This window comes from Musca autumnalis, unplaced genomic scaffold, assembly GCF_047663935.1.
Source record: "Musca autumnalis isolate F117 unplaced genomic scaffold, ASM4766393v1 scaffold_3, whole genome shotgun sequence".
Classification (NCBI taxonomy): domain Eukaryota; kingdom Metazoa; phylum Arthropoda; class Insecta; order Diptera; family Muscidae; genus Musca; species Musca autumnalis.
The window spans coordinates 176687051-176694820 of record NW_027411866.1 but is presented as its reverse complement, the minus strand read 5'-3'; the positions used below and the strand labels follow the sequence as shown (position 1 = coordinate 176694820).

Here is a 7770-nt window from a genome sequence, read left to right as displayed (position 1 = left end):
TTTGCCGTCAGCACTGGTAAGTGTGCAAATACATTAGTGTTTTAAAGACAGAATCCGTTTTTAAAAGATTGACCTTCTTATCTTCTGTATTAAAAACTACATAAAGAGCCCAATAGAAAGTGTCTTTAAGACAACATTGATGAATCGTACACGACATTTCCAATTCGTTCACGACTCTTTGCAGACAGCCCTTTGGAATCGTTGACGACTATTTCACACAAGTGTCCCAGTATTCATGCACGACAACATGGGCGACAAGGTAAGCGCAGCAGTCGTCGATGACGACTTGGAAGACAAAAAACCCGTTATTTCGTTGACGACTGCCTTGGAGACACTGTCTTGCTATTTGTCATTGACGAACCTACTAAAGACAATTTATTTTGTTGTCGTGTGTCAAATTTTATTCGTATTACTCTTTAAAAATACATAATTTTACAAATTTTATCTTACATTAATAATTATTTCGTGAATATCCTCTGATCCACCTTTTTTAACTTATCCGCACCTCATTTTCTCAGTACAATCGATAGAGGGGATTCTGTATGAAGAAAACATTATGAATAAATACAATAACCACTAAAATAATCTATAATCTTACCATATACCACTGCCGCATTCTTAAAGCCACTGGAATTTACAGCATTCTCCATAACTTCAACCTACATATACATACATATGTATTAAAAGAATAACTTAAATTATTTTTAAGTTCCTTAATATAATTGTTCTTACTTACCGCTCTTTAGTAAAAGCAAAATCTTTAAACATTGACGCGATTTCAGAACTTGATCATTTTATTATCTTACATTTATTACAAAAAAAAAATTTTTTAATCAATATATGAACAATCATTTCATAGCACGCTTTTTTGAAAATTTTTGGGTTTGTTGCCACGACACCTTGCAAGACATGGTCATGCACCTTGTCGTGCATGACAATTTATAATATTTCGTCAATGATTCGTCGACGAAAATGTCATCAACGATTCCATTTTCTATTGGGAGAATATACATACATATACATATATGTACGTATGGAAATATTAGGGGGTAAAATGGATAACTTTTGATCTTCCTAAGGACAAAGATCTCTTGGTCTTAAACCACAAGGAATAGGAAGTCATTTTTGTCCTCTAAAAAATGATTTTAGTCTTCTATACTAGAACCGTTTGGTCTTCTAAAAGAAAACCTTTGTATATTCTAATTGAAAGATTAATTGGTAAAATGATATTCTAGTCTCCTGTACGAAGACATTTTGGTCTTCATTAAGAAAGCCCTTTGATATTCTCTAGGAAGTTCTTTGAAAATATTTACTCATATATGATGGCCATTGGTTCTACAAAAAACACCTTCTGTTCAGCTACAAAAAGACATTTGGTCTCCTTGAATCAGTCCATTTGGTCTTAAATGGGAACACCCTTTGGTCTTAAATGGGAACACCCTTTGGTTTTTTGTAGGAAGACTTTCGGTGTTCAATATGAAGACATTTTGGTGTTCTATATTAAAGGTTATTGATCATCTATAAAGAAGACCTTTTGGCCTTCTGTAGGATACCTTATATTAGAAGCACCCTTTTTTCAGCAGGGGTCTATAGAAGCACCCTTTTTTCAGAAAGGGTCTAAAGAAACACCCTTTTTCAGAAGGGGTCTATAGAAGCACTCTTTTTTCAGAAAGTGTCTATAGAAGGACGCTGATTAAGTCATCGACTTGTATGCGTGGTTATTTCGTGTAGTGCTGTTAGTGCACAGTACTACTAACCCATATTGACGATGGCTATTTCGAATGCTGGTGAGACGCAAAAATTCAAGACTTTGTTAATGGCGACAAAAGTGATTGGTGGTGCTAGATCTGTATATTGCGATCCTCGTCTAGCTAATTCGTCTGATTTTTCATTTCCCATAAAATCGCAGTGTCCAGGTACCCAGCATAGTCGATAGCTGTTAGTTAGTGTTTCCAAAAGTGGTCCACACTCAAGGACGATATCAGACTTGATGCTACAGTATTTAATGGCTTTAAGAGCCGATTGACTATCCACAAATATAATCATCGGTTCAAAGATCTCTGCATCCAGACTTTTTATCAATTCCGCTGCCTTCCAAATGGCGAAGATTTCAGCCTGGAATATACTACAGTCGCTATCTAACCTGTAAGTGTACTCAAGACCTAGCCTTTCACAGTAGACGCCAGCCCCAGTACCTTCTTCCATCTTGGAACCGTCTGTATAAAAAGCCAGACCGTCCAGAGGAGGGTTATTAGGGTTCTAGTGGTCTCTACTAGGGTAACGACATCTACATCGTAAAATCTCAATACTGGTGATATATAGTCGCTTACACTATGTTTACATTTACGAAATCCACTCGATTTCATCTGTCAATTCCTTTGTGTATACGTCAAATGAAAACTCATTTGAAATCGATTGGATTTCATTTGACGTTTGAGCAATGGAATTGACAGTTGAAATCGAGTGGATTTCGTAAATGTAAACATAGTATTAGTTTTGATACCTGACTCGTTCAGTATACATCCATACCCATAGGCACAATTGCGCCAAAGATTCTGTTCATGCAGCCTTAGGGCACTTAATGCTGAGACCCAAAGATCTTAAGTTCAGCATTGCGTTCAGAGCAGCTTGGGGAGTGCTCCTCGCGGCTCCAGTTATAAGAATCGAGTCTGCTCTTTGCACCTTTTCTATTTTGCTGGATGTCGATTTTTGGCGCACTACTTGGGTAATTGTGCCATGGTCCATAGGATAAGATGGGCCTTACCACGGTGTTATAAAATCAGTGTATAATCGATGGGTTTAGCCCGCAGCTTTTCCCAATAGAATTCTTGCATAAATAAAGTGCAATTAACCGCTCTTCGCCCTCTCCTCAGCATTCCTTTTCCATCGTAATTCGATTCGATCGAGTATTTGTTCGTGTATGAAAAAAATCGAACTGTGAGAACCTATTCGCAGCGTACGTAAAAATACTTTAAATAACATTTCCAATCGTTTCGTTTCGTATTTTCCATAGGAACAATACAAAACGAAACATAACCCACGTTGTCCGAGCTCGCTGTTTAGTTTTGTTTTGATTACATTCGTGAGTGCAAACAAAACGAAAAGCGAAAAGTACTCAACTCCACAAGAGCAGATAGAAAACGGAATAGTACTAAACACATGTGAATAAATCAAAAACGTTTGGTGGTTGATAAAATTCACTGTGGTATGCTGATTGGTGGTTGATAAAATTCACTGTGGTATGCTGATGCTAACTATAGGGTTGTTAAGCAATCACATGTGCGTGTGTCTGAGTGTGTCATTGACAATACGCACGGGAAACGTTTCCCAAAAATACTTTTTGTTTCGGTGGTGAATGAAACAACTCGGCAAAGCATAGCCGAAGTTACAATGCAGCAATCGTATGGTTTCTATCTTTTTACATTGAAAAGTTTGTGTTTTTGTTTTGGTTGTGAGAATGAAACGATTCAGAGAAGCTGAAAAGTTTGTGGCTTTGTGTGATTGGTACGGGAATCGTTTTGTTTGTTTCCGTTCATTGCCTATTCGCGCTACCAACTGTACATTTACTAAGGTAGATGCATTAGCAATTTGTTACAACAATGTACAAAAGTTTTACAGATATAGGTAAATCATTTCGTACATTTTTCTAGCACAACTTCATTCCGAAATTATTACCCATAGTATTATATAACGATTTCAAGAATTATTTACATTTTTTCATTAATAATTTTGTTTTTGTTTAAAAATAAACACATTTTTTACCATCTACCTTCTTAATGTTCTTTGAAGAACACATTTGGCCTGTTCCCGTATTTTATAAAGTGGTAAAAGTCGTATAAGTTGTAAAAGTCGTAAACGATTTTCATATAAATTTTGTGTACGGGAACGCAAAATGTGTAAAAGTGGTAAAAATTGTAAAAACTTTTTAGTTCTGGAACAGAGCTATAGGTTTTCATATAGTCTGTTCCTCTACTTTTGAAAGTGGTAAAACCGGCAAAAGTAGCAAAAGTTGTAATCTGCTTCCATATGAATTGTATGGTGTCTGAAGTAAAGGAACGCTTTTCGAGTAAAAAGTTGTAAAACTTGAAGATTCTTGCACGTAAAGGAACAGAGCTATAGTTCGATTTTTTCATTCACGAGCAAATACTCGATCGAATCGAATGTCGTAATTAGGCCCCAGGATTGTGCCAGTTATGTCTTTTGTTGGATTAACTCCAAGGTCGTTAGCTTTGGCCCAACGTGGCAGCGACGATAAGGCTTCTTGCAAAGCTCTGAAATGGTGGACGGGAACTTACCGGAAATCAATAGCACTGCGTTGTCCGCATAGGCAACAACTTTGATAACTTTATTATCCAGTTCCGTCATAATATTATTGATTACGATAAATTTTTTTAATTAATTTTGTTTTTAAAGTCGGTTTTTACAATAAACATTGCCAATACTCTTTTGGTTCTACGAACAGTAAAATATACTTTTTTCTTGTGTCCTTTGTTCCCAACACTCCGTGCAAAACGACTGATTCCATTCGAATTGACGACCACACAAAGTAACCATCATCTTCATCATTGTTGCGAAAACTTTCCATGTGTGCAGCCAAAAGAACACTCCAGAGGCAGCCACAAAGTCAGAAGAATATGGATTAAACGCAATCATGCCCACTGTGAAAGGATATAAAGGATATAATTATGAAATTCGGATTAAACATACTCTCTACTATGAGATGAGGATTGTGTTGTGCTTTATCTGTTGCCAGAATTCTAATTGGAGGTTCTTTAGAAGCAAAGGTGCCACCCTGAAGGGTGCCTCTAGTTACTGTTTTCCTAATTTTTGTCTCCCCAATATTCGAATTTATCATAGCGATTATGAATCTTCACGTAGGGAGCTACTCACAAGTGAGTTGCAGTTCACTTTCACCTGCTCGAGCTATTACGATTGGGCAGGGAGGAGCACAAAAAGTGAACAAGGGTTGACAAGTCGGAAAATGGAAAATAATGGCGCGACTTGTGAACCCTTGAAATAATAATTTGTGTTACCATACCGTCATTTTTTGCACAAATAACTTTGGGATTATGAAATTCTTAATTTTTGCATAAAAAGTAAATAAATTTTCAAATTAATAAACATTTCTAGCAAGAAAAATGTCGGTTATTAAAAATCCACTGTAAAAGAACATGAATATTGGTAAAAGGAAATACAACATTGAAACAACATGGCAACATCTGTAACAGCTGTTCTTTTGTTTTGACAGATATGTGAAAATTGTTTATTTACACTGAAGAATTCGTGAAATTTATTGGAAAATCGTAAAAAAGTGAACAAATGTCGTTTAAAAACGTCATTAAATGGCTACAATAAGTAAATGTTTAATGTTGCATTTTGGGTGATAACAGAAATGGCAAGTTCTGAGGAATACCAAGGAAATGGAGTGGAAGCTGTACCAGCGATGTTAGGACATCACAGGAGATCAATGATTGGTTCAAATGAGGTTCAGCATTTAGCCAATTCCAAGAATTGTAAATACAATTCGTGAAACATCCGATATTTTCTCCAGTATAAGAACCAATTCTATGAATGCTAAGTATAATTCCTAATGCTTTCTTCAACACTTAAACCAATTTAATGAATTTTAAATACAATTTCAATAAATTTCAATTGTAATTCCAATTTTTTTTTTGTTCATGGCATATAACAACCCGTACTTAAAATACTATTCCAGGAAATTGCTTGGTGTAGATACCATTCCACTGGGTTATCGACGATGACGTGATTAAGATCTCAAAATGGTTTGGATCTTTTTGGGGCAACGGTCTGGACTTATATTCCATCAAAATATTTGATTCTATTCAAGCTTGAGGGCAAGTGATTGGACATGTCATCTTTTTAGCACCAGCACCCATTTTTTCCAAGACTGCGACCCCAAAAGTTCCAAATCGTGTACATTACTCTCTCTAGGAACAACAATCGCAGACATGGGTTGCTCCAGATTGGGTCCTTGTATATTTGTGAACCGCTTTATACAGTATGGACCTTTTTGATCTGTCCATACCTGAAAACGGGGAACGCTTTAGTTACAGTACTTGCTTGGGCGTTACCGTGAGAGCCATCCCAATCACCATCTAGTAGGTTGGCCCGACACACTAGGTCCATCAAGAATGATCTTCACTTTCTAGAGAGGAAAGCCCAACGATACAGGAGAGAACCCCTTGCTCAACAAGCATTTCAAGTAGGTTTGTATAGCTTTCACATAGTCGCAGTTTCTAATGTAAACAAATATAGTGTGAATAAAGTCCACCACAAACCAGAGTAGTTTTTGCTCAACTATACTCGGGATATTGCAGTCGTCTAAATTCTTATAGGGCAAATGTTGATAGCACCATGCATAACACTCTTCGTCTTTTAAAGGTGCGATGCCAAACCTAGTCATTTAACTTCAGTGGATAGTTACATCCCATTCTTGGAACTGAAGTTAGACCCAATTTTTTACCAAATTCTGAAAGAATTCAGAGATTCAGACCGAATTCGTAAAGAACTCTGAAAAAATGTTAGCGGTAAATGTCCTAATATTTGTTTTTGTCGAAAACATATTGCGATTAAAAATATAAAGAAACTCTTATCACAATAAGGTAGAATCTATTCCATTTCCAATATTTCAACCATCTTTGATGGTCATCCTCAGGGATTGGCTTTCAAAAACAAGAACATTTGTTTTATGCAACTATAAACAATATGGTAGAAATTTATAATAACAATGATATTTCTTTCTTTTTATAAGAATAAAAACAAAAAAATTTTAATTCTTAAGTTGACCTCAAGCCAAAATTAAAACCAAAGAAAAAAGCGTCCAAAGGTCAACAATAACCTCAAAACATAAAAAATTTCTAATTATTTTTTGTTGCTTTCAACCTAAAATACAATTAATTATCATTACAGATACAAAATATTCGTATTTTTTAAAATAAATGACCACACTTAAATTTTTTTGTTCAACTCACTTTGATTTCGGTAGTGAGAAATTTCAGCACAAATTTGCCTCTTTTTCTCACTTTTTTTACATTTGTAATAGCTAATTTTTTCACGAACGTGAGTTTTGCTTACCCTCTTGTTGTTTATAATAAGGGAAGAGTGAGAACATAACAGCACTCACGGCGATATGATGTTTATAATAGGGGAGGAGGCGAGAAAGAGAAAACTCACGGTGAGATGCCGTTCATAATTGGGCTGTATAATTCAACGTTTTAGCATTTTATTTATCCAACATGTTAGGGTTTCAGGTGTGTTAACTTCTATATCTAGAAAGGCAGCCAAAGTAAAGTTTGAATTTTCCATGTTCCTCTCAATGTAACCTACCACCTCACGCAGTGTAGATTCCATAGATTCGCTTTGATATTGGCATGCTGCGAATTGCTTAGAGAGGCGGTGTCTACATGGCTCCTAATCTCCAGATCGATCAATCTTTCGAGAGTCTTGAGGAGAAAGGATGATAGGCTAATGGGCTGAGTGACTAGGTTTTCCCGCTTTGAGAATGTTATGGGCCGATTCCGTACAGCGAGCCGAGTCGTGTCGCGTTGCCAGTTGCAATTTTTCCATTACGTATGGCAAAAGTCGCACGACGACGTCAAATTTTGTCGTCGTAATGTACATTTTCCGGCGACAACAAATTAGCTGTCGCCGTTCATTTTTACTAACGAATAAAAATAAAAAAAAAAAAATAGTGCATTTTTTAAATTTTGTCACAGAGACGATAGACGACGCGACATGACTCGCCTCGCT

The 7770-nt window shown here is 36.2% G+C and overlaps 1 long non-coding RNA gene across 1 annotated transcript; it reads right to left on the bottom strand.

The window, feature by feature from the left end:
• Nucleotides 1-468: 468 nt before the first annotated feature.
• On the bottom strand, nucleotides 469-849 carry LOC141396682 (uncharacterized). The gene is made up of 3 exons (XR_012411218.1): nucleotides 737-849; nucleotides 599-659; nucleotides 469-538 (listed from the first exon to the last, which is right to left on the bottom strand). It is a non-coding gene; the product is annotated as an uncharacterized lncRNA (long non-coding RNA).
• Between the last annotated feature and the right edge of the window lie 6921 nt (nucleotides 850-7770).